At 39.5% G+C, this 27,927-nt stretch overlaps 1 long non-coding RNA gene across 1 annotated transcript in view; it reads right to left on the minus strand.

The window, feature by feature from the left end:
• Nucleotides 1-2,872: 2,872 nt before the first annotated feature.
• The window catches only part of LOC140725968 (uncharacterized), a 36,937-nt gene continuing 11,882 nt past the window's right edge, over nt 2,873-27,927 (minus strand). The window contains exons 2-4 of the long non-coding RNA XR_012098550.1: nt 8,944-9,024; nt 4,182-4,305; nt 2,873-3,662 (exon numbers count right to left, since the gene is read on the minus strand). This is a non-coding gene — a long non-coding RNA (uncharacterized lncRNA). The remainder of the gene's footprint in view (nt 3,663-4,181; nt 4,306-8,943; nt 9,025-27,927) is intronic.

The raw sequence follows: 27,927 nt of genomic DNA on the forward strand, positions 1-27,927 counted from the left end.
GAACTTCTTCCATCACCTGAGGTGGAAGAAATGTTGTTGTGCTTTTATTTGCCACACAGCCAGAGTGTACAGTCCTGGTGAGATCATCGGTGATGTGTCTACTGAGGAACTTGAAACTACTCACCCTTTCAACTGCAGACCCATTGATGTTGATTGGGGCCAGTCTGTCTCCGTTCCTCCTGTAATCCACAATCAGCTCTTCTGTTTTTTGGACATTGAGGGAGAGGTTGTTATCCTGGCACCACTGTGTCAGAGTGTCAACCCCTCCTCTGTAGGCTGTCTCATCACTGCTAGAAATAAGGCCGATCAATATCACGTGATCTTTGAATTTGATCAGCAGTTTGGAGCTCTGTGTGGCAGCACCGTCATGAGTGTAAAGGGTGTAGAGGAGAGGACTCAGGACACAACCCTGGGGGGTGTCTGTGTTGAGGGTCAGAGGGGCAGAAGTGAGGGAGCCCATCCTTACCACCTGTCGGCGATCCAGTAGGAAGTCTAGGATCCAGCTGCAGAAGGTGGGATGCATGCTGAGGTCTCTGAGCTTCCTGTCAAGTCTGCAGGGAATGATGGTGTTGAATGCTGAACTGTAGTCCAGAAGCAGCATCCTAACGTATCCAGCCCTCTTCTCCAGGTGAGTGGGGACGGTGTGTAGTGCTGTGGCTATGGCGTCATCAGTAGACTGGTTCTGTCGGTAGGCATATTGTAGGGAGTCCAGTGTGGGTGGTAGCATGCTGCAGATGTAGTCTTTAACCAGCCTCTCAAAGCGTTTGCTTACAATAAGGTGAGTGCAACAGGGCGCCAAATATGCAAAGCAATCTTTTGTTGCACTTCCTTGATTACAAGTATATCCTTCCTTAGTTAGGGAGAACCGATCTAAAATATTCTTTTGTTGATATCTGTTATAACTGTTTTAATCTTTAGTACATTCATTCTGTGGCCATCTCTTCATTCTTTGCTGGTTAGCGCATTTATTGTTGGAAGTCCTACAGAGGGGATTCCTCAAGTCTTCTAATACTAGCACTCAATGGCCAAGGAGGGTGTATCAATAAACTGGAGCTTACCAGCAGTGTATTGACACATGGTAGCATAGTGGTTACAGCACCAGCAGATTGTATTCAATTCAGCCACTGCCCTCAGGAGTTTGTACATTCTCCCCATGACTACATGGATTTTCTCCAGGTATTCTGGTTTCCTCACCCCCTCCAAAAGACGGAGTAGGCTAATTGGTCATTTGGGTGTAATTGAGCAGCAGGAGCATGTTGGGCTGGAAGGAGATGTCCCCTTGCTGTATCTTTAATATATTGGTTGAGATAGATTGATTTCCTTTAATTGAATTCCAGAAAAGCATCATGTTTTCTTCTATTATTTCAATAATGTGCCTTGAATGAATTTTGTAAATCTTCCAAAATCATGCTTTTAAAATTTATTATTTAGACATAGCAAGTCATATTGTCTATTTTTAGTTGAGCCTGGAATTTATAAGTACTTCTTCTCTTCCAACCATCTCAGATGATAATGATAAGGCATTTCAGAATACCAACTGAGTTGATGATGAGGAATTGACCATACAAATCCATGTCAGGATAATGTTCCCATGTATTCCAGTACAAGTTCTCATGGTGATACTGGGATGGAATGTTACTGCAGTTTTGATTGGAAAAGATCGTCCTTGTTGACTTGAGCAGTCAGTCAATTGAACAACTTTGCTTTGGACACTATTAGGCTACATTGCTGTTGATGCAATATTAGTAATCTAAATAGAAGCCCTTAGTACTCCTCTCACTATTCCATAACAGTACTAAATGTTTCTATTCAGATTAATAGGACTGACCTTAAAGTATGTAGGCTGTCATGAACAATATTGTAAAGCTTTTCAGGTTTTTCCAGAGCTTTACAAAGGAAAATATTTGTTACACTTATCAAATCGATTAGATATTCATTTTCATTCATGGGAATTCAGGGGAACACATTGCAAGAAAGATTGGTAGGGGAATAGGAATAGATTTGATAGACCAAATTATTTTCTTTTATGATGTAAGGAAATTAAGAAATATGCTTATCATTACTAAAAGAATTGATCAACAGGACGTTCTATTTTTTGTTGGAGATTTTTGAATGGGCTGTTGATTAGGGAATAGATTAAGATACAGTCTTTGGTTTACAAAGGAACACCCTTTGCTATCAAATGATACATTGCCAAGATACAAGCCTAGCAATTTAACTGTATCATTCTCCACTTGTTACCACCCCCATGTTGTTGAAGATAACTATACTAATCCCATCAACAGTGAGGAAACTATTTGCGAAATGTCACCAACGTAGAGAACCCTAACAATTTCTAAGTTTTAGAATTTATACTTGAGTGGCAACTGATTTGATTGTTGGGCTGGGTTTTAATTCTGCCATGGTCACTGTTCACAGGAACACTCGTTGTTGAGTGTATTCTGGAGTTACATTGACATAGCAGATATTAATTCAAGCAAGAACCAATCTTTTGTTCTTATTGTAAATTGCAAGTAGTAAATTGAAGTCAAAAGCACAGCCTGCCCCTCAGAGTAAGAGATATAGTTTACAGAATGGTGACCGTGAGATGTCTGCATAAGCATCAGCCAAATGTTAACGTGGTTTACTTAATATTTGAGTAGTATTGTAAATATATTGCTTGATTAAGCATCCTTTATTTGTTTACATAATTCATTATGTAAGCAGTGTATGAATAGCATACATCATTATGCACCATATCATAAGTGGAAAACTCAAGCACAACATAGGTAAACTAGTATTAAATGAAAAAGTCACATCCAAATTTTAGAAAGCTTGTCCAATTTATTATACAATTCATGATAAAGTTGCCAGTGAGCAAGATCACATGGAGGATAAGGAATTCTTTTCAATTTTAAGTGGAGCCCATGGGCAACACCAGTAGTCCCAGTAGCCAAATATAACAAATCTGTCAGAATCTGTGGTGCTCTTAAGGTCACCATTATCCCAGTGTTGAAAGTAGATCAATACCATTTGCCTTGGATAGAGGACATCTTTACAAGCTTTTCTGGAGGAAAACATTTCAGCAAGGTAGATTTAGCCGAGGCCTACCCGCAGATGGTGTATGGGGTGTCTAGGGAGGGGTGGCACCTCTGATGGGGGGGGGGCCTGCTGTGTCCTTCTCAGGGCAGCTCGTTCACCTTTGGTCCCCACCTGGTGCTCAGCTCTCACCTGCGACTCCAAGTAGCTGTAACACGCGCAGCAGCCACACCGTCTCAGCAGACGGGCCAAACCAGGTGAGGGTAGCCGATGGGTCTTTGACCCTCGGTGAGGTAGGGGATCTGTCTGTCCCAGCGTGTGAAGTCTAGCCCTGCCAGATTGAGCGGAGGAGACTGATTAATGGTCCAATGGTCAAGAAGACAGGCCAGCAGGCGTTGTGGAGCGCTAAGACCACGACAAGATATTTAGACATCCCGGTCATCCCCTGCAGCAGGAGAGGACTCCAGCCGTAACGACTGTCTGTATCACTGGATCAAGGTCTCTTCTGCCCAGAGAGTGGGATTGTCCCTGTGCAACGGCTGTTCCACTGAAAATTCCATCATGCACAGGTTCCAAAAGTGTCTTCTTCAAATCTGAGGGACTACCACTACCCACAGACAGAAAAGAGTCCAAACTGTTTCTTCCTATAAATAATCACAAAGAACTTAATCACTATAATAGGCTTATTTCTGGAGTAGCATCTGTACCTGCACTCTGGCAGAAAGCTGTGGACCAGGTGCTGTAAGGCTGCCCAGGCACTCAGTGTTAACTGGATTACATCATCGTTACCAGTACGGATGACAAAGAACATCTCCAAAATCTCATGATATTGTTAAAAACATTAGAAGGTTATGCACTCAGAGCATAACACAACAAATGTGAATTCTTTAAACCAAGAAGCACTTACTATGGCCAACCATTGCTGCACAAGAATTACACAAGTGTGCTGAGAAAATTCAAGCAGTGGTGGATGCCCCAAAGCCAAGGATGTGGGTGTTTTTAGGATTTATCAGTTACTATAACAGTTTCCTGCCAAATCTGGCTACTGTGCTCCATCCCTTGAACTCATTAATACAGATTGAAAAGAAATGGCAATGGACAAAGCAGTGTGAGGTGGCTTTCCAAAGGATGAAGGAAATGGTGATGTGAGACACTGTACTCACACATTAGGATCCATATTGTCCAGTGAAGCTTGCCTGTGACACCTTGGTGTAGATGCAGTGATGTCACATGTTCTGAGTGATGGAAGTGAACGCTCCATAGCCTTTACATCATGTTCCCTTAGCTCTGCAGAGAAAAATGATGCACAGATTGACAGAGGCATTGAGTCTGATTTGGTATGTAAAACACTTCAACTAGTACTTGTATGGGAGAGAATTTACTCTCATTACTGATCATCAGCCACTAGTATCCATTTCAATCCACAGAAGGATGTTCCACTAACAACACCAGCATGAATGCACAGATGGGCTCTGTTTCTTGGAGGACACAATTATAAGATCAAATTGAAGAGGACAACTAATCATGGAAATGATGATGGTGTCATAAGGGGACAGGAGGCTGGACCCAAGCACAGGACACAGGCACTGAAGTACTAAGGGCAGGACAGGTACTACTAAACAAGAGACAAGACGTGGAGACCGTGGCGAGCGTGAGGGACATGACATTCAAGGTGATGCTGGGGTTCCGAGAGAGTCTTAGAGTTCAGGCAGGCAGGAGGATCCCAGAGTTCACTGTGCAGGCCACATAACTCCTGGGCAGGACCCAGACCCAGGCGGGAACACAGGGGCCTGAGCAGGTCACAGAGCACCTGGGTAGGTTGCAGGGCACAACCCATCAGCAGCAAGGGATAGAAAGGGGCAGAGTCCCCCACCAGGCAACAGCAATCCAGCCAGGCTTGCCCAACAGAAGCAAGGGATAGGAAGGGAATTAGGTCCAGGGTGACTGCCAGACTTGCTCAAAGAACTCATCTTTAACAAGGGGAACTCCAAGCTAGGACAACCCCCCAACTCCACTCAGTCCCAGAGCCCCCTATATACACCGCCAGCCGATGGGCATCAGGTGCGCCCCCTTGAGTCTAAACAAGCCACGATGATCCACAGGTGTGACTAGTTGGGCTCAAGGGCGAAAGGAGGGACGGCTACAAGACCCGGAGTCCGGAGTCTGTGGACCAGATCAAGACCCAGAATGCGGGCTACGGACCGGACCATAACAGATGGATTATCCCGTTTACCCAGAAAATTTTACAAAAGAGGATACTCCTCTTGATGTATTCTGCCTAATGTCTAAGTCTCTCCCTATTACAGCAGGGATCCAAAGAGAAAGCAGATAGATCAGCAGATCAAACAGCTTGCCATTCATTGTTTGGGATGCCAAGAGCAGCACCTCTCCATCCCTCGGAATAGCCTGCATTGCCCTGACAGAGGATTTACGTGGATTTTACTGGACCATTCATGGGTAAAAATCTCTTGGAGACAGTGGATGCAGCTAAAAAGTGGCCAGAACACTTCCCAATACAGCTTTGCACACTGTTGCTGTGTTGAGAAACCTCTTCTCAAGGACTGGTGTTCTAGAACTGTTATTCAGTGACAATGGACCACAGTCTGTCTGTGGAACAGTTTCAGTCATTCCTGAAAATTAATGGTATAAGACATATTACATCTTCGTTGTATCATCTGCTACAAATGGCTTGACAGAAAGGTCTTTGCAGAGTCTGCAGAATGGACAATGAGTACTGTCAGCACTGACACTGAATCATAAGCTCATCTATGTTGTCCTTGCATATCACAGTGCAGCACACTCCACAACCAATAACTCACCCGTTATGCTGTTCCTGGGTCACACCTTGTGGTCAAATCCAATCTCAGAAGGAGTTTGCAAGACAAACAGTAGAGACAATCTGATGGCTCCTCACACAAGGAATTCAATGTTTCACTCCTGGATAAGCTGTCCTGGTGAGGGACTATAGAGCTGATCAAAAGTGGGTACTTGGAAAGATTTAGGACAGAACTTGTCCACACTCCTACATAGTGAAGATTGAATTTGATATAATCTGGAGACAACACATTGATCATTTGAGGACAGCAGAGCCAGTTTTTAGAGTAGAAATGTGACCAGAGCTATCAGAACTACTTCCTACAGTCCCAGAGTCAACTCCTACAACCACTACAGAGGACACAGAGGAGACTTCAGAACCAGAGATTGTTTCACAGCCACAAGCCTCACCTGTCAAGCAGAGTGACCTCCCACCCACCTTGTCAGGAAAGGCATTATTCCACAACAGTAAGAAATCCTCCACAACAATCAAATCTTTAGGCCTGAATAGGACAATTTAACATTTACTATGCTGTGGCTGTCAATATTGTAGTTGTATCATATCTATGATGGGAATCTATCTATGATATCAATCATATCTATAATTGTATCATACTATGTGGGAATAGTGTAAATAGTGTAGTGGAAATAATAAAGCCATCGGGAAGAGGTGAAACACCATTGGTCATTGGAAAAGCGTTAGGCTATGTCAGTCAATGATCGGAACAATTTTAAAGGATAAAGTGAGAAAGGCTCTGCCCCTATGAAAGCTGCAATTATTACTAAGCAACACAGTGGTTTCACAACCTTATTGTCTTAAATGTTATGTTTTGTAACTCCAAAATGTAATTGAAAGACTATCATGGGAGCCTGGGAAAATGTGCCTACTTTATTTTTAGTGAGGTGTTCACTTCTGACATTGTGGCGTAATGACGTATGCCCTTCTGGTATTTCTTATGTAAAATAAGAATTACATAAATGAATTATGTAAACAAATAAAGAAAGCTTAGTCAAAAAATATATTTACAATATAACTCAAATATTACTGAAATATTAAATACACAACACTCCTCCCTGCTTAGCTATAAACTCCAACTCAATATAGAATGCATCACAACATGAATATGTAACATATTGCTCCCTAGTCATTACATATATATACACAGACAGTCGGTGCCGGGTTGATGTGGAGGATCAAAAACCCAAAACCCCAAAACCCAATAATTAAAGTGTTAAATGTCCTGCATCAAATCAGGCAACATGGCTAAGTTTTTTGCACCATTGTGACTTGAGTTCAAGCTGACAGACCAGGCTGATGTTGTCTCTTACCACATCAGGCAATGTTGCAGGTATAGTTGCAATTAAAAGCTGATCAGAGAGTCAGCTCACACAGTGACTAATCTTGAGCATCTGGCTCTCTGTCTTCAGGAGTTTTTAGAATATCTATGTCAATTAGTTTGTACCAGGGTGGTTGAACACTTAGAGGTGTCTCCCACTGTGGATATGTAATTCAAAGGAAGCATTGTCAATGCAAAATATTAAAGTAAGTGATGTCATTGTCATTATTGAAATTGTATTGAATCATCTACCTTTGATCTCGAGGGTATAAAAATGTGATGTACTTTTAAGTTTGTGAGATTCTAGCACGAGTGTTTTCAAAGGACTGCCTGCTTGTTTTGCTGAATAAAAACTTTAATATCACCAGCTTCAGTGTCTCTCCAGTGACTTTGATTACAGTCACAACACTGGGTGCAGCATCCATAGAATAATTTGTCACACGGTTAAATGCAATATGCTGTAACTTTGACTTACAAAGTTAACAGGATATTCTAAAATGGTATATTGTTGATGTGTGTTAGGGGCTGAAATATCATAAGTTCACACTTTTTTAAAATTCTGACTTGGGACACCAGAAATGCAAACAAACCCACAATTATCTTTGCACAGAAAAATCTTGTACATTCTCTTATCCAACGTTATTATTTTAGTGTCACAAGCTCTGTCATCCATTTTGGAAATATAACTATCTCTTCTTGACTGTTATATATTCATGAATATTCATTAGAAACAAACCATTTGCAGTTCTGATGAATTACATTGGATACACATTTAAACTTTGCCCAGATTAATCCAAGCCAGGAAAAGCAGGCTAAAACGGCTTAGCATGTCAAGCCAACAATATAAATTGGGAAATGTTTGTAACAAAATTCAGTGAGAACTGAGGTCAAAAGGTTAGTGGAGATTAATAGTAAGTAAGCCATGGTGTTGAGACCAGTGGCAGAGCCAGAGTTCAGGGGACAGATGTCCAAACAGTTCTTCCTACAGGAGGTTGATCAAGGCTTGAGAATGTTTGGAAGATCAATCAGCAGAAATGCAATAAAGGCAGGAGAATGTGGTATATTGTTTTAGTGGGGAGGGAATAGTACTCACAAGAAGAGTTAGTGAAAAGTGAAATGAGAAGGATCTATCAGGATTAGATTATGAAGTAGAACGGTTCAGTAAGACTGTCTTTAAACAGCATTGAGCTGTGACAACCAAGCATCCAATCACAGAAGAAAGTGATAGTCTAAACTGGCTTTCCACAGAGAATAACGTGGCATAATCACAACGCATAATCAGAAGTAAAAGACAATTTTTAGCACGGCTCAATTTGACCCTGATACAGGGATAATAATCTCCACATTTGAATTAACTGATTTTCATTTCTGTTGCCTCGAGAGAAACTACATCATATTACTTAATTTCAGCATTATGCTTTGCAGATTACATATCCTGAGAGATAATATAAACAATTATATTAATTGCTGACTTCCTGTAATACAATAAATGCAACTGATAAGTATTTCTCTTTAAGGGATTAACGTAACTGTACTTCAGACAAGCTTCTAATACAAAGTTGTGACTTGGCTTAATTTATTAAGGATAATCCTTCAGCCTTTCATTTGGATGCTATACTTCACATCTAAAAGTAACCCATGCGTGGAATGAGGCTTTGCATAAATAAAGTACTAAAACCAAATTACATTTTCCCCTTATCATCTCCGTATCTTGATCTTGAGTCCTTTGGCTACTCAGCGTCCTTTTGTGTAATTGGAAACAGTTTGTACTTACTTTTTTTTTAATCTCTCAAGACCCTGTGTAATGTTGGTATCTCAATTAACCTGGTGTGTCTCTGTGTGAAACAGGCCACATCTGTAAGAACAGAAACAGAGTCAAAGTTTTTGGTACACAATGCTTCATCAGAACTGAAATAGAATCAGAAGGAACTAGTAAAACTGTAGGGTGTGTGGAGAGAGGGGTCTGAAGGGCTGAAACAGGTGTAAACATGGGGATAAGCTGTGAAGGAAGTTCTCAGCCCAGAGGGTGAATTGGAACAGTTAAAGAATAAGACTAAAGAATTTAGACATAAATGTGGGACCATTGAAATGTAAGGCAGGAAGGTGTGCCCAGTATGCCCTCCAATCCCATGCAGTACAAAAAGATCAAACAATAAACTGAGCCAATATCACAGATGGATGACTGATACCATCCAAGAAATCCAATGACCTGAAACTATCAGGTTAAATATTGAGTCCATAAGTCTGCACCTTGCCCAGGCAGAAAAATGCTTGTGTTCGGCCTCACTGAGACAGTACAGGAATCCAAAGTGGGAGTGGGATGGAGAGTTTAAGTGGCAGGCAAGTATTTATCTTTTATAGTAATGAGATCAAAGCTGAACAGAATATCTCAGATGTGGCCTCACCTACAGCGAGTACTGTGAAAAAGTCTTAGGCACATAATTCTCACTAGTGTGCCTAAGACTTTTGGACATTACTGTAGTAATTTCATGTATTGCACTACACTGCTACCTCAAAAACATACAAATTTCATGAGATATGTGGATGATGATAAACCTGATTCTGATATGGGTCTCTATTATAGACTGAGAGTGGGAAGGGGACGGGGAGAGGGGGACCAGGGTTGGGAAAAGTGGAAGGGAGAGGGAAGGGAGCGGGAACCACCAGAGAGACGTTCTGTAATGATCAATAAGCCATTTGTCTGGAATCAGATTAGCTTGCCTGGTGTCTCAGGGCTGGGTGCGTCTGCACCCGCACCATCCCCTGACCCTGGCACCTGTCCCACACCCCTCTTGTGGCTTTCACCCTTGCCATTCCCAACATCCTTTGCTCCCTCCAGATTTACAACCTCACTCTCCACTCCATATTGACAAATACAGAACTGTACAAAAGTCTCAGCAATCTAAATATATATATATGCGCCTGAGACTTTTGTACAATGTATGTGGTGCGTTTGCATTAAAGGCTAACATGCAGTTTTTTTCTTAATTGTGCTGTGTTTGCCTTTGCATTAAACAGCAAATTTATGTTATGTCAGTACAATCAAATTCTGGCTTGCCATGATGTTAGTTGATGGATGTAGTTACAGTATCCTGTAAGCAACCCTCTCCTTCCCTTACAAACTATCTGGCAGAAGGCACAACTGTTGTTGATTGCATCTTCTGCCAGACTTTCCTCCATCTGCACACAATTAAGATTAACTGTATCTACAATAAAGAGATAACATTTATTAAAACAATTTAACTAACATTATTATCCAATAATCCAATCAGTTGCAATTGAATGACCCTTCAACTATCTGCTCATTGACCCTGAGAGCAATCCTGCCAGGTTTATACATTGGTCTGAGTATCTCAATTTGAAATTAAAATAATACCTGGGCTTTCGATGCATCAACTCAGATGTAGCTATGGTGACACTCATCAGAAACAGCAGAGGTCAAAAGGCTCAAAGTGATAATACTCTATGAATATTTTAACTACATAACATTTTCTCATCAGGCATGCAAGTTTAAAATCAAGATTCATGCATTTTTTCCAAACTTTCATTTTGTTTTTAAGACGGTCTTCATAGGGGTACATTTGCAAACTCTGTTTTAATGGACTGGAGAATAAATCAGAAGCAATTCAAAACCACAAGGCCAATTCTGTAACGCATCTTGTAAGGCTTGACACAGAAAGAAGCTTCATAAAACTAACCCTTAGATCTTTAATGATACAATTTATATCAATAATCTTATCATAACACTAGGACACTACAGTTTAAAAAATCTAAACATGATGTTCTTATTGACTGCATGAGGGGGTGGGGTGGGGGGGGGGGGAGTGCGTGGGTACAACACTGTGGGAAGTCCGTGTTGCCATGAAAGCCAAGCACAGTACTGATGCAAATCAAATTATGATCTATTATATAATTTAAAGGACATTAAAAGACTTCAAATATAGCTAACAGCTGTATAGGTAAAGCTACACTAATTTCACTCCTTTGCTGAAAATAAGCTGTTCAAGTGATTAAGACACAACAATATTATTCAAAGGACAACTAAGGGTTCCACTGGTGTCCCAGACTGAACCATAACCAATGACAAAATTAATCAACAACTCATTCATTTCATTTAGCTTTGTGGAAATTTTACATGGATAAAATGAATTGTCCCTTCACAATAATTCTCTTTATGTGGAACACCTTCTAGGAGATTAAGTGAGCTACCACTTAAACTAAGAGACAGGCCAGTTTGGTGGGAAAGTGCCCCCTTACTCTGCCCCCTATCCTAACTCCAATTCCAAAAGACTTCATTAAAAACTACATAAGAAACAGAAGAAGAGAACATCGTCGCTTCCCTGAAATGGGTTGGAGGCCAGAAAGTAAACAAGGTCCAAAATATTTATTAATAAGTTAATTAAAATAATTAAATAAATTAATTAAAATAATAAGTTTGGACATTTTCTATTTGTCTTCAGCAAATTGCTAAATAAGAACACAGGTACAATAGTGGAGGGATGTGCGAGAAGTGGGAGAGGAAATGAAGACATATTGGGCAATTCTCATATTAAACCAGCCTTATAGGCTACTCAGTTCATCCTACACCCCAACAAATATATAAACACACAGCATGTCCACTTACTGGAGACACAATGGACTGTGGATGCTACAATATGAAACAACACACAAAAAGCTGGATAGACTCTACAGGTCAGGCAGCATCTATGGAGAGAAATGGACAGGTTGACATTTTTGGTCCAGATCCGATAAAGGGTCTTGACCTGAAACAACAATATCGTCTCCATAGATGCTGCCCGACTTATTGAGTTCCTCCTGCCTTCTTGTGGATGCCCATTTACTGGCCAATCAATAAATCATATTAAAGGGTGACAACAGTGACCATCCAGTCTTTCATTTGCTAGTTTTCTATTCTTTCAGGGGAGTTCTTTCTTAGTGAGAGATTCACAGATGTCAAATCTTAGATCACAGTGTCATCTTCAAAAAAGGACAAAATCTGTGGAGAGAGTAATGAAGATTTTAGAACATAGAACAGTACAGCATAGGAACAGACCCTTTGGCCTATGATGTTGTGCCAAAGTAATTCGGCAAATTAAGCCTAATTAACTAATCCCTCCTGCCTGCACATGATCCACATACCTCCATACTCTGCACATTCACGTGCCTATCCAAGACCCTCTTAAATCCTCTGTCAAATGTTCTTTCAGAACCAATATTCCCACTCAAGTGTGCACGTGCATATCTTTTGCTTCTAGCCCACGAAGGTGGGCTCACAAAAGGTTGTCACCCTTTACCTCATTGGCATGTTATTGCATGATCGTACATTGTCACATTTTATTTTCTGGTTTCTCATGCGGACGTTGTTGACAACATGGAGCTTGCGATGATTTATCTGTTGATTTTAAAACTAGCTTATTTATACTGTTTTTGTTGAAAAAAATTATTCAGTGCACAGCACAATTTTTTTGCACACGCTGGTCATTACAAATTAGAGGGAACATTACTCAGAACCATTCCTGGCAGTACATTCCGGTCACCACTCTTTGTGTAAACAATATAACCCACACATCTCCTTTGAACTATCCCCCTCTTACATTAAATACATGCTCTCTAGTATTACACATTTCAATGCTGGAAAAAAGACATTAGCTGTCTATCTATATCTGTCATAATTTTATACAACAGCCTACATTGTCTCCTCTCAGCCTACATTACTCCAGAGAAAACATTTTTTTTTGTCTAACCTCTCCTTATAGTACACACCCTTAATCCAGGTAGAATCCTGGTAAACCTCTTCTATACCCTCTTCAAAGCTTTCGCATTCTTCTGGAAACAGGGTAACCAGAAAGCATGCATTACTCCGACTGTGATTTGACCAGAATCTTATAAAGCAGCAACATAATTTCCTGACTTTTGAACTCGATGTGCTGACTAAAAAAGGCAAGTAAGCCATAGGTTTTCTTTACCACTATCAACTTGTGCAGCTACATTTAAGGAGCAAGATCCCTTAGCACATCAATGTTGTTAAAGATCATGGCATTAACTGTTTACTTTCCTTTTATATTTGATCTTTCAAAGCACAGCACATCACAATTGCCCAGATAAAACTCCATCTGCCTTTCTCCACCCATATCTGTAACTAGTCTATATTCCACTGCTTCCTTTGGCAATCTTCTACACTAACCACAGTGCCACCAGTCTTTGTGTCATCACAAATAGCAGAGTTCCCAGTATGGATTGCTGCAGAACACCTTTAATCACAGACATCCAGCCAGAATAAGACACGTCATCTACTACCCTCTACGGGCAAGAATCTAACTGGTGAAGTCACCATGGATGAAAAATCATCAACTGAAAATGTTGAACTGCAGAGGCTGGGAATCCAGAGTAACACACAGAAAGTGTTGAAGGAACTCAGCAGGTCAGGCAGCATATATGGAGAGAAATAAAGAGCAAATGTTTCAGGCCAAGACCCTTCATCAGGACTGAAAATGTTAACATTGTCTCTCTTTCTAGAATGTCTGCATCAAATATTGACTATTTTCAGCATTGCTTTCAGATTCAAGCATCTGCCGAGTTTTACTTTGGGAAAGAAGCTAACTTTTATTTCCGCTAGGCCATCTGGTACATTTGCAGTTATTTTATCCTCAGTGATATAAATCATTTATATCCATTGTTGACATTCCATCTTCAGTTTATTTTTCTTTGTAATTCCATTTATTTCCAGTTTATTCATTTCTTTTGATTTGTGTTTACGGATCAAGTGAAAGGTTTTAGCCAAGAACAGAAGTCTGTTCTTCCATTTATCGAAGTCACCGCTGAGCTGTAGCCTGACTCTGTACATCTGACCACAGAAATAATAGGACATGCTGTAACCTGGAGCAAAAAATATATGCATCTGGAAGAATTCAGCAGATCAGGTTATATCTCTGAAAGGAAATGGACAAAACCAAACCTTATGAAGGGCTTTGACCTATAACATCAACAGTACAATTCACTCCATGGATGCTCCCTGAGTTCCTCCCCAGCTCATCTTCGCTCTGTGTGTTTGACCATGCCCACAGATCTCAAGATGCAAAGATAAGAAAATTCCTGATTTTCATATCATTCCCAAAAATCTTGGGTTAAAGTTTACACTGGGTTGCTGGTGACAGATTTCCTAATCAGCTCCCTATAACAGCTTGGACATTTTGGTCAAATCTTACAAAAATGCCAGGGAATACATCCTATATTTCATTAATGGATTTTTTTAAAGCTCCAATTGCTGGAATCTGAAATAAAAGATGCTGGAACTTGTAGCAGGTTGGATGAGAAAAATAACTAATTACTCCACATATGCCTGGATGGAAATATATTTACCCTTTCACTTAGTCTGTTAATAGTTCTTTGTAATTTTATGCCACCATTTACCAGACTGAGTCTGTTCCAGATGATATATTTTAACTTCCTGTCGCATCACGTAATAAAAATGGCCTCTGTTGGTCCAGCTGAAATTGACTACAATGTCAAAGTCAAAGTCAAGTTCATTGTCATATGCAGAAGTAATGTTTGCACAGGTGCAATGAAAATCTTCACTTGCAGCAGCATCACGGATACATGACATTATATAAGCAGCATTTTAGTGGAAAGTAATCAAAGTGTTCATAGCTAAACTTTTAAGATTAGGGTTTTTCTGGATGGTTCAGGAACTAAATTGTTGAAGGGAGGTAGGTGTTGTTGAACCTGGTGGCGTGGAACTTCAGGGTCTTGTGCTCCTTCTCAATAGTAGATGTGAAAAGATGGCATGGTCCAATTGGTCCAATGGCAATTGGGTCATGCCTTTGGCGAATTTGAAGATGGTTTTGGATCTGTGACAAATGATGAAGTATATTTTTCCCCTCACTTAGAAGTGGGTCTGAAATACATTTTTAGCTTTTATCGGGTAAAGACTAATGCTCGGAATGCTTGTGAAGGCCCCTGGTTTCCTTGGCTGCGTAAACATAGGGAAGACAACCTCTGGTCCCACCAAACTCGTGAGACTGAGGCACACTCCCATCCCAAACCCCTGTTTGTGAGGATGCTGTGTAACTTGCTACCCTGTTACAAATTGGTGCCATGAAATAACACACTGTACACCACATACAATTAAAAGATCATTTTTTTATGATTCTTAATTGACTAAAGGGTTAGTAAAGAAAAGAACAAAAAAGAAGGGCCCATTTTACTGAAACAGTCAAATGTGCACAAGTTGGAGCTCATAGTCACCAATCCTCAATCGATCTCGTCCTTGGCTTTGTTGAATCACGGACCCACTCCGGGTCAAATCCTACGACTTCTTCTCCCCAGCATCTTCCCTCTTCATCTCCTCTCGAACAAAAGCCCCAAGCCCAACCTTAGTGTCCCTCACCAGTTAAATCTCCCCTAAATTCAACCATCCTAATTGGACATGTCTCCTCAACTCTTATTTTCAACAATAACCCAAGCAAGCTGAAAACAGAACAGATTGCTCTAACAGAACTGCTAAATGAAATACATACAACATAACAGTAAAAATATGAACCAGGGCTTTACACTTCCATGAGGAACTTGTAATATATTGTCTTCCTCTATAATGTTAGGTGGTGGGAATTAATACTTCATTCAATTGTTGAGTCATTAAAACTAATACTGACCATATGACTGTCAATATGAACATATGCTCTTCAGTTAGAATTAAAGAGAAACTCAGCTGATCCCTATTCCTTCCTTTTCTAATGTTAGTGCTTTGAGATCCATTTTAGCCACTCATTATTTTTCTAATTGATAGTGCTTCTAACAACGCCAGGTAGATAAGTCACCTGGACCAGATGGTGTACACCCCAGGGTTCTGAAAGAGGTGGCTGAAGAAATTGTGGAGGTATTAGTAATGATCTTTCAAGACTGGAAAATTGCTAATGTCACTCCACTCTTTGAGAAGGGAGAGGGCCAGAGGAAAGGAAACTAATGGCCAGTTAGTCTGACCTCAGTGGGTGGGAAGATGTTAGAGTCAATTATTAAGGATGATGTCTCAGGGTACTTATTGCACATGATAAAATAGGTCATAATCAGCATGACTTCCTCAAGGGAAAATCTTGCCTGACAAATCTGTTGGAATTCTTTGAAGATCTAACAAGCAGGATAGACAAAGGAGAAGTAGTTGATATTGTGTACTTGGATTTTCAGAAGGCCTTTGACAAGGTGCCACACATGAGGCTGCCTAACAAGCTATGAGCCAATGGTATTACAGGAAAGATTCTAGCATGGATAGAGCAGTGGCTGATTGGCAGGAGGCTAAAAGTGTGAATAAAGGGAGCCTTTTCTGGCTGGCTGCCAGTGGCTAGTGGTGTTCCACAGGGGTTTATGTTGAGACCAATTCTTTTTAAGTAATAAGGACAATGGAATTGATGACTTTGTTGCAAAGTTTGCAGACAATATGAAGATAGGTGGAAGGGCAGGTAGTTTTGAGGAAGTAGAGAGGCTACAGAAGGACTTAGATTAGGAGAATGGGCAAAGAAATGGCAGATGGAATACAGTGTCAGGAAATGTATGCACTTTGGCAGAAGAAATGAAAGGGTTGATTATTTTCTAAATGGAGAGAAAATACAAAAAAACTGAGGTGCAAAAGGACTTGTGCAGGATTCCCTAAAGGTTAGTTTGCAGGTTGAGTCAGTGGTGAGGAAGGCAAATGCAATGTTAGCATTCATTTCAAGAGGACTAGAATATAAAAGCAAGGATGCCATGTTGAGACTTTTATAAAGCACTGTTAAGGCCTCACCTGGAGTATTGTGAGCAGTTTTGGGCCCCATATCTTAGAAAAGATGTATTAAAACTGGAGAGGTTCAAAGGAGGTTCACAAAAATGATTCCAGTATTGAATAGCTTGTTATATGAAGAACATTTGATAGCTCTGGGCCTATCTTTACTGGAATTTAAAAGAATGAGGGGGTGACCTTATTGAAACCAAATGAACAATGAAAGGCCTTGAAAGAGTGGATATGGAGAGGATGTTTCCCATGGTGGAAGAATTTCAGACCAGAGGACACAGCCTCAGAGTAGAGGGGTGTTGTTTTAGAACGAAGATGAGGAGGAATTTCTTTAGCTAGAGAGTGGTGAATCTGTGGAATTTTTTGCCACAGGCAGTTGTGGAGGCCAAATCTTTACACATATTTAGGACAGAGGTTAATAGATTCTTGATTGGTCAGGGGAGAAGTCAGGAGATTGGGGTTGAGAGGAAGAATAGATCAACAATACTGAAATGGCAGAGAGAGCTGATGGGCCAAATGGCCTAATTCTACTCCTATATCTTACGGTCTGTGGTTATGGCAACTCTCTGTTTAGCTGAAGTCAACCAACTGAACAAACTAAGAAACATAAATGAAAAGGCAAAAGTTACCAAAAAATTTCCTCAGCAAGTATGCATGGGATTGTTTATGTGTCATATCCATTATGCACTTAGCAGAGGTTTTATCCACTGAACTAAGAATTAAGAAGGAAGCTGATTTGACTTACTATTGCTGCAACTCTGCACTCTCTCTTTCACAACATTATTTAAACTGACGAAAGAGAGGAAACTTCCAATATTAGTTTCACATTTTACTGAATCCTTTGTCCTTTCAGAGGTTTGATTGCCATGGATGATGTGCTCTTCAGTCTTCATCAATCAAACATTTCCGTGAAGCTCCATTTTTATTTCCTGTAGCAAAGCACATTATGTATTACAGACCACATCATGGGAGTCTGGGTCATTTGAACCATGCCAGCATGTTGAGATTGCCAATATGAACCAGAGGAGGAGAAGGAATATAATGTGGAGAAATGCAAATTATCCACTTCGGCTGTAAAAATGTAAGTAGCGTTGACTTTTTAAAATCAGGGTCAAAAAATGTCAGTATACAGAAAGGGCTCAATTTCCTCGCACAGACTCAGAAAACATTAATAGTATGGACAAACAATATCTCAGACCACAAGTGAAACGTTAGTCTTTTTTGCATAATAATTAGAATGCAACAGTCACTATGATTAAATAGGAACATTCTGGTGTATCCACTGTACTATCCAGTCTTCTTAACAAAGGACAAGTATACTTCTCATGGTGACATAGGATGGACTTACTTTTAGAATGGGGTGAGCATAGGGGATTTGTGATGTGATGAGATATTGAGCAGTCTATGTAAGTGTTCACCAAGAAAGAGAAATACTATCATGAAATTGAACAATATTCATAAACAGACCAGTAAGCTATATTCTGGGCAGATATAAAACTAATTGAACATTCTCAGATTAAGCATAAGTTTTAGTGAAAATATATTCCTATAATTAAAGGGATGTGCTTCTTTGAAACCTTTAATCAGTAAAGGTTGTGAATAACCTGTTGCATTTCTTTTTACATGGATGAATGGATTTTACTCTGTGTGTGTGTGCGTGTGTGCGTGCGTGTGTGTAGATAAACATATATTCATCGCACCAGGGAAAGGAGCTGAAGCACCAAAGACCAAGCTATTTGTAAAACCAATACAATTTTAAAACTTGCATAAATGGCAAATAAGGCCACTGACAACAATTAATTAATTGAAGTGTTCGAAGCTTGCTCAGGTCTACAAGGCCAGTAAAAGGAATTTGGATCAATGTTCACATTAACAAACAGCTGCAAGAAATTGGCAACATTAAGCCATCCATTCAATTGCCAAGATAGCTATAAAACTGAGAGCAATCTTTCTCAGTTCCTAACCTTTCAAGATTGATTACTTTTTACTCTTTCTCATTTTGATCTTGCTCTGTCAATTTTTGGAATACAGTATGACATTTTACATCTAAGCCTCATATACATGCATTGAGAAAGGGAACTGTAAGGTCTTTCTCAAAGTCCTGGTAACTGACTAATCTGAAAAATTATTACTAGACATGCAGTGCACATGGCCTCATAACACAAACTTCAGATAAAATTAAAAGGTAGCAGTGAATGAATTCTTATAATATGCTTTAACAATAATTATTATAATTCTTATACCAGTGCCCAAGAAGACTGTTGTGACCTGCCTCAATAACTATCACCCAGTGGCTCTTACATCCACAGTGATGAAGTGTTTTGACAAGCTGGTGATGGAACATCAACTCCTGACTGAGAAACAACACACATTTAATTTTCAGTGTTCATATCGTAAAGTTTACAAAGATCTGTTTCAAATCCTGTAGACAGCTTACTAAGCTTTTATTGAAAAAAATCTTGATTCACTATGTCAAATTCAAAAGAAGCAAAGGGCGTGAAGCGCAAAAGAACTGTAAATTTGTTTAAAGTTGAATGACTGAACAAAATAGTAGAAACTGCTACACCGAAAGCTCATGAGGTCATGAACTTTCAGCTACGAGAAATATTTATGTATGATTCGGAAACTGGAGGTTTTTTTTGTATTGTCGTGGTGCGAAAATTGCTGGAGAATTTGCTAGTGGAAAGAAGTGGGATGATATTTGGAAACTTGACTTTGACGCATCATTTGGCAAGTAAATTGCATTTGGACGGTGTACAAAAGCTCAGGCAACAAACCCGTCATTACCTGTTACAGGAGTGCTACGCATGTTACAGTTGAGTGCAGATGAGCAAGAGCGAAAATGATCAAACCCAGAGGAGATCAAAGAATGAGTAAATGCCAAAGACAGGAGAGAGAAAAAATAACTGAGTGACTTATATATGTATGTTATTTTGTTATTATTCTGTGCAGTTTTATGTCAAATATTTTGTAAAGCTACATAAACTGTGCCATGTGTGCATTCAGTGTGCACATACTTTTGTCACCTTAAGAATTTTGCACACACTGAAAACTAAAAATTAGAGGGAACATTGATTTCAAACTAAATCTGAGTCACAACTGTTTTCGTACTTGGCTATTGGGGATTTTGATCAGAAGGTCTGGCATGAAAAACAAATGAAGCATGATGCAAAAGTTTTGTTAAAGCAACTAATAGTCTGGGAAGTATTTCTGAGGTATACTGGAAGATGGAATTAACTAACATAAACTGTCTAAAGCTAAATGTCCTTTGTGCAAAATCATCTCACAATGGCAGTTCTAAGGGATTGAGGATGATTTGTTTCCATTCCAATGAATGTATTTGTGATTCTCAGTGCCATCATGAATAGTTAACTTCCCCACATTGATCCTCATGGAACAATATTTCGGGGATTCAGGGAGAACTTCTTTTTCAGGAGGGTTTGAGAATATTCTAGAACCATTTCCTCTGCTCTCAGGGCAATTCCTTGCAGAGAAGTCAGGATTGGACATCTATTTCATGGATTAGATGTCAGCTATGTGAGTGATTTAGTCTGCCAATTGAAGCTGTCTTAGTGTAATTAGGGCCCCAGTGTTGTGTATGACCATTGATGTTGGTTCACTTCTCCAGCCAGTGAATATGAAGAACTTTATGGAGACAACGTTGATAGTTTCTCTCCAGAGTTTCAGGTGCCTGAAATGCGTACTCCCTGCCTCAATGCAAAAACTGGCATCATTGCTAATGAGTGGACATCACCTTCAAGCACATCCCCCACCCTCACAAAGTGATAAAAATATGCTGGCAGCCAAAAAACGAGTAATTACAGGCCAGTTAACCTAACATCTATTATTGGAAAAATGTTAAAATTATTATGAGGTAATAAAACAACTTTTAGAAGGTCATAATTAGTTCAAGCAGGCTCATGGGGAATTCATATCTGATAAATGTATTAGTTCTCATGGAAGTATTAGCTGAGGCAGATAGAGGGAAGCAAATAAATGTAATAATGTACTTAGATTTTCAAAAGGCTTTCATGATGTCATGCAAAACGTTTTTTGGCAACATAAGAGATCATGATGTTGGACAAAGTATAACAGCGTGGTTAGAGGTTTGCTAATTGGCAGGAAGCAACAAATATAGTTAAAAGAGTAATTCTCAGACTGTCAACTAAACAAAATCAACAGCATGCTGCAGTTAGTGAATGTTTTAGAGCAGAAGTTTCCAAAGCGGGCGATATCGCTCGAAGGCTGACAGTTTCTGAGGGGGCAGTACAGGGGGTGTTAGATAGCAAGGGAGGTAGCTGAAGGATTAAAGGTTTAATTTAAGAAATTAATTACTTATTATAAGCATTTGATCCTCAACACCTCATCTCTGTTCTCTTAGACTACTCCCGAAGTATGTTATGGTTGTTGAAAAACAATGTGACACTTTACAAGAAATCTGGGCTGAAGAAACAATGTTATTTCTGGGCCTTATTGTCATTCATTACTGTAGTATAATGTTAGCTAGTACTCCCAATTCCCATACTTTAATCACTCAGTGATGCAAGTCCTGTGAATTAGGGTACGGCTTTCAGTGGGGTCTTCCAAAAGAACTTGTTGTAGTGTTTGACGGTTTGCATGCCTCAATAACCCGGAGAGCTATGTTGGCTAGAGTCAGGGCCTTGTGCTTTGGCTCTTCGTTGGGCCACCCATGTCTAACAGGTCAAAGGGTAGAGGCCAGACTAAGAATGGTCCACTGGTCCTCCAGGTTCAGGGGTTCAGCTCAGGGCTAACAACACTGACTGGTCAAACAACAACTGTTAGAAAAACAGAAATGAAGAAACCTTCTATACAGACAGAGAAGGAGGGCCTTCATTAAATGCCAGTGGTGTAAGAGACAGTTAGTAATTAAGTAGGTATTCAGTGGGGTAAAGTTCAGAATCTGCCCTTTTGAATGGTCTTGACACCACTTCTCTTACCCACAGCACAACCAAGATAATGTTGTTCTACTTTATGTACCTTCAGGCAGAGAGTCAGGTTCTGTCTCAGCTATGTTGATGCTATAACTTTCTCCTTTATTGTTTACAGAGCTTCAGTTTGGACAGACAATAGGTGATTGACTGTGGTCATTAATCCATAATGAAAATGGCAGAAACAGACCAAACAAAGAAGAGCATAGACTGTATAGTGTAGCGTAGCTGAAACTTGGATTTATACCTGCCCCAAGCAACCAACAGCAGCAAATATGTCTGTTGTGTGAAAAAAGTTTTCTTTTTCATATGAGGTAATGAAACCTCCTTGAACATTTGAAAAATATACACTCTGATAAAGCAAACAAGTACTTGGCTTATTTTTAGTCACTTCCTGAAAACTTTCAGAAACTTTCAGTTGTTATTTGCAAAGGGACTAGAACCATATATGAAGGGGGAATCAATATTTCAGGTTGCTGAGCAATTTTTCAAAGAGAAGGACATTCACTCATCAACATTCTTGCTTGTACAACAGATGGGGCATCATCAATGACAGGACACCACCATGGGGTTATTACATTCTTGTAAAAAGCTTTACCTAACATATTGACCAATCACCGTGTAATTCACAGACAATATTGTATTGCAAAAAAAAACCTGTGATCAGCTGGTAATTACAGTATTTCATGATTTGTGCAGAGGTAAATAAAGTCAAGTCCCATGCTTTCAATTCTCAACTATTTTGAGAGCTTTGCATCAAGGATGATGACAGTTTGAATACTTTAGTACACAGAACTCAGATATCTCTCAAAAGGAAAATGCCTGAGGTGCTTTTATGCATTTTTGAAACTATGATAAATTCTTTGAAGACTGGAATGCTTCATTCAATAATCAACTCAAGAATATTAAGCATGGCATTGCTTATTTGTCAGAATTATTCACAAAGTTTAATTGAATCAAACTTCAATTGCAAGGAAATAATGTGAATCTTATATGAGTCAGATCAGTTGTTTCCACATTTCTTTCCAAGTTATCCTATATAAATGCTGCATTGGCCATGCCGACCTTTTCTGATTTCAAAGACTCTCTCAGTTGGAAGAAAAAGAATACAGATGATGATCTTCAAGTATACTGGGTGAGCTGGATAAAGACATGTCAGAGAGATTCCATGATCTTCACTCGATCCAAATCCCAGATTGGGTAATAAATCCATTCCTGAACACTGGTAATGAGGAGTTAACAGGAAGGATGGAGGAAGAACTGATCTCGCTACAAAATGACTTTAACCAGCAGCTGAGTTTCAAAAAATTATATAAGGACTTTTGGTTGCAAAAAGAAATTTCTGAATGCTATCCTGCACTGTGGAAAAAGGTCAAGTTGTCCTTTATTGTCATTCCAACATCATACTGAGTTGTGTGCAGTTTCAGTGCTGTCGCTGAATTTCTTTCAAAGCAATGAAACAAACTGCAAATGACTGAATGTGGGGATCTGAGACTCCTCGTGAGTGGCATTCAGCCTCATGTTGAGAAGCTGAATCACTGCACCATCTCACCGAAAGGTGAAAAAGCAATGAAGTAGTGAGTAGTTGTACTACTAATGTATGTCTAAAATTGTTGATGAAAATTGTTTTTACTGTAATTAAATAAAGAGTGTTACTTGTAGCTTTAAATAGATTTGGATATCTTTTGCTATTATTCATCACTGCTTTGAATTTGCCGTTCCTATTTTCTTTCATTGTACATCATAAATCAAAATTATTTAGAGTTTTTTATGTAATGGTTGGATAGGGAGACGCTGGGTATGTGGTCTGGGAGCCAAAGGGGCAGTAACCCCAAAAAAGTTTGAGAGCAACTGATTTAGAGAATGCAAATACACATACTATAATTAAATAGGCAGCTAACATACAAGGAGAGTGGAAGAGAAGCTGTGTAGAGGATACAAGCAGAATACAGAGAGGTATTGATAGGTCTAACAACCACAAAAACATAGCAAATCAACTAGATATCGTGGAATCTGAACTGAGCACTTTGGAAGTTGGAATGATAAAACAGATCTCTATTTAAATGGGAAAATTCTGCAGAACTGTAGAACTGCAGCAAAATGGGATTTAAGGTTTTTTGTACATGGAACACAGGGAGTTAGATTCAAGGTTCAAGATTGTTTAATGCCATTTCCTGTACACGTGTGTAAAGGAGAAAAAAATAATTGTTACTCCAACTCCAGATCTGATGCAGCACAAAAACACACGCACACAATAAGATAAAGAACACAATAATAATAATAGGGAAACGCAGTAGATATAAATATGTAAGATAGCTTAAATACACCACTGTCATAGGTCGCATCAAACGTGGTGATGAAGCAATATATAGGAAAGACATTGAAAATCTGGCTGAGTTGTGCCACAACAACCACCTCTTACTCAATGCCAGCAAGACCAAGGAGCTGATTATTGACTTTGGGAGGAGGAAACCAGAAGTCCATGAGCCAGACCTTATCAGCAGATCAGACATGGAAAGGTCAACAACTCTAAATGCCTCAGTGTTATTATTTTAGAGGACATGTCCTGGGCTCAGCACATAAGTGCAATTACAAAGAAATGCACAGCAGCACCCCCTCCCACCTTAGGAATTTGCAAAAATTTGACATGGCATTTAAACTTTGACAAACTTCCATAGATGTGCAGAGGACAGTACATTGACTGGCTGCATCATAGCCTAGTATGGAAGCACCAATTCCCTTGAATCGAAAATCCTACTAAAGGTAAAGGATACAGCCCAGTCCATCATGGGTAAAGTCCTCGCCCCCTCTGAGCACATCCACACGAAATGTTGTCACAGGAAAGCAGCATCCATCATCAGGAACACCCACCACCCAGGGCATGCTCTCTCCTTGCTGCTGCCCGGAGCCTTGGGACTCACACCACCAGGTTCAGGAACAGTTATTACCCCTCAACCAACAGGCTCTTGGACTAAAGGGGATACCTTCACTTGCTCCATCATTGAAATGTTCCCACAACCAATGGAATCCCATACATGGACTCACTTTCAAGTCTCTTCATCTCATGTTCTTGATATTTATTGCTTATTTATTCTTCTTCTTATTATTATTATTATTATTTCTTTTTGTAGTAATACAGTTTGTTGTCTTTTGCATGCTGGTTGAATGCTTGAGTTGGTGCAGTCTTTCATTGATCCTATTATGGTTATTATTCTATTTTAGATTTATTGAGTATGCCCAAAAGAAAATGAATCTTGGGTAGTATATGGTAACATATATGTTCTTGGATAATAAGTTTACTTTGAAGTTTGAACTTTGAACATTGATTATGGTCAATTATGGAAAACTCTGAACATCCTCTACATAGCACCATCCAGAGACAGAGAAGCAGTTTCAGCAACAGGTTACTATCGATGCAATGCTCCTCAGACAGGATGAAGAGGTCAATACTCCCCAATGCCATTAGGCTTTACAATTCAACCGCCAGGACTTAAGAACTTTTTAAAAGCTATTATTAATGCTTTTTGAGATAGTGATTTAGATGCATATCATATTTTTTACTGAGTTAAGTATTGTATGTAATTAGTTTTGCTACAACAAGTGTATGGGACATTGGAAAAAAAGTTGAATTTCCCCATGGGGATGAATAACATATCTATCTATCTATCTATCTATCTATCTATCTATCTATCTAACACGCAAGTTCAGCAGGTAAACTGGAAAGCTAATGAAATGTGGGCATTTATTTCAGAAAAGTTGAGACATTAAAGTAAGGATTCCTTACAATAACTGCCAAAAAGGGCATGTACAAAGGTAGGAATTGCTTCCTGCATTTTTCTTGGAGTGAATAGATAATAGAGACAGTGCCCATTGTGTCTTTAGATCAGGGGTTCTTAACTTGGGGTCCATGGATAGACTCCAGGGAGGTCTGTAAACTTAGGAAGAAATTAACATCTTTATTTTCACTAACCTCTAAGTGAAATTTAGCATTTCCTTCGATTGCTGTTCCTTGAGAGAAGCCTATCCTTGTCTTGTAAAGTGAGCTAAGGAAGCTTTCATTCAATTTGCAACAACATTCCTTTGTGAATCAGAATTTTCAACACATTAAAGCAAAAAATCAAAATTGATTAAAGGACCAATGTGTGACATAGGTGTTACTCTGTCAAAGACCACCCCACAGTTTTAACGTTCTTATTCAAGCTAAGCAACAGCAGCCTTACACTAGTAACTCTTTAAAAAAAGATTTAATTGTAACTTGCCTATGTTTTAAATATATAGTCTTGTTACTTAATGAAGAAGTAAATATATTACTATATCACAGATCAGTTTTTAAAATATTTTGGTAACTGTTTTTAAGTATACATTTTTTGCAATCCTATTCATTTTACTCACATATTTAAATATTTATTCTCAGAAGAGGTCCCTAGGCTTCACGCTGAAAAGGCATAGGGATCCATGGCATAAAAAACCCTGCTTTAGATGGATAAAACCTACACTGTGATTTAGGGAGCAGCTCTTTAGTCTCTGGGAGGAAGTTGTTATTTAAAAGCCTGGTGATGACCTTTCCTGTGGGAGAGAAGAGAGAAGACTACAGTTAGATTACTTAAGTTCTTCTCTGACAATTTTTTAGAACTGCAACAAAGATACTATCAGCTCCCAAAGCCTTGTTTTTTCTTTCTCTCCATTAGCATGTGGCCTGTTGAACTTGAGATACAAGAGGCCGCAGATGCTGGAATCCAGAGTGACCAACAATCTACTGGAAGAACTCAGCAGGTCAAGCAGCATTTGTGGGATTTAAGGAATTGTTGAAGTTTCAGGTTGAAACCCAGCATCGGAACGGAGCTGAGAGTTTGATGTGGAATGGAGTCAAAGGCTCTCCTGCAAAAGACAGAGTCATATAGTACACAGTGGAATTCTCCTGGTATGTGTAATATGGAACACGGCAGGAATGTTTGTGGTTGCCTTTGCTGTAGCTCATTGATTTACAATAATGCAAAGTACAACAGATGCCTCAGCACAGAGTGCACAGACCTTATTTGGCTGGATGAATGCCACTGTCTTCCTATAACACACGGAGAACACATCAGCAACAGGCAGCAAAAACGGGCCTCAGTATTAGTACAGGTACAAATATAGTTATGCATTTAAATATTAACCATTGATCAACTACATAAATACTAAAATACTAAATCCTAATCAAATTCACTGATAAAGAAAATCAAATATTATCAGAAAATAAAAAGAAATAGATGAAGATATCTGAAGTTAAACAGCGAAGTTGAGAAGCTATTCCTGTTTCAAAAGCAAATTTCAAAGTTGAAAGCCAGAAGTAAATTTATTATGAAAATTAATCTTTGTAGTGGTACTTGCATGCTGGACTGTAAGACAATAAGAAATACGAGCGGGTTTAGGCTATTCAGCCTATCGAGTCTGCTCCTCCACTCCATCAAGGATTTATTACCCCACTGAATCCCATTCTCCTGTTTTCTCCCTTTGAAGCCCTCACTAAGCAAGAACCTATCGCTCTCTACTTTAAATATACTCAGTGACCTGGTCTCCACAGCAATCTGTGGCAACGAATTCCACAGATTCACTACCTTTTAGGGAATCCTGCACAAGGACTCCCAAGTTCCTTTGCACCTCTGATTTGTGAATTTTCTCCCCACTTAGAAAATAGTCTTCACCTTTATTCCTTCTACCAAAGTACATGACCATACACTTCCCTACACTATGTTCCATCGGCCACTTCTTTGGACTTTCTCCCAATCTATCCAAGTCCTTCTGGAGACTCCCTGCTTCCTCAACACTACCTACCCCTCAACCAACCTTTGTATCAATTGCAAATTTGGCCAAAAAGCCATCAATTCCATTATCCAAATCATTGACATATAATGTGAAAGAAGAGATTCCAACACCAACCCCTGTGGAACACCACTAGTCACCGGCAGGTCCTCTTTATTCCCACTCTTTGCCCCCTGCCAGTCAGCCAATCCTCTATCCTTGCTACTATCTTTCCTGTAATACCATGAGCTCTTAACTTGTTAAGCAG

This window comes from Hemitrygon akajei, chromosome 4 (genome assembly GCF_048418815.1).
Source record: "Hemitrygon akajei chromosome 4, sHemAka1.3, whole genome shotgun sequence".
NCBI classification, from domain to species: Eukaryota; Metazoa; Chordata; class Chondrichthyes; order Myliobatiformes; family Dasyatidae; genus Hemitrygon; species Hemitrygon akajei.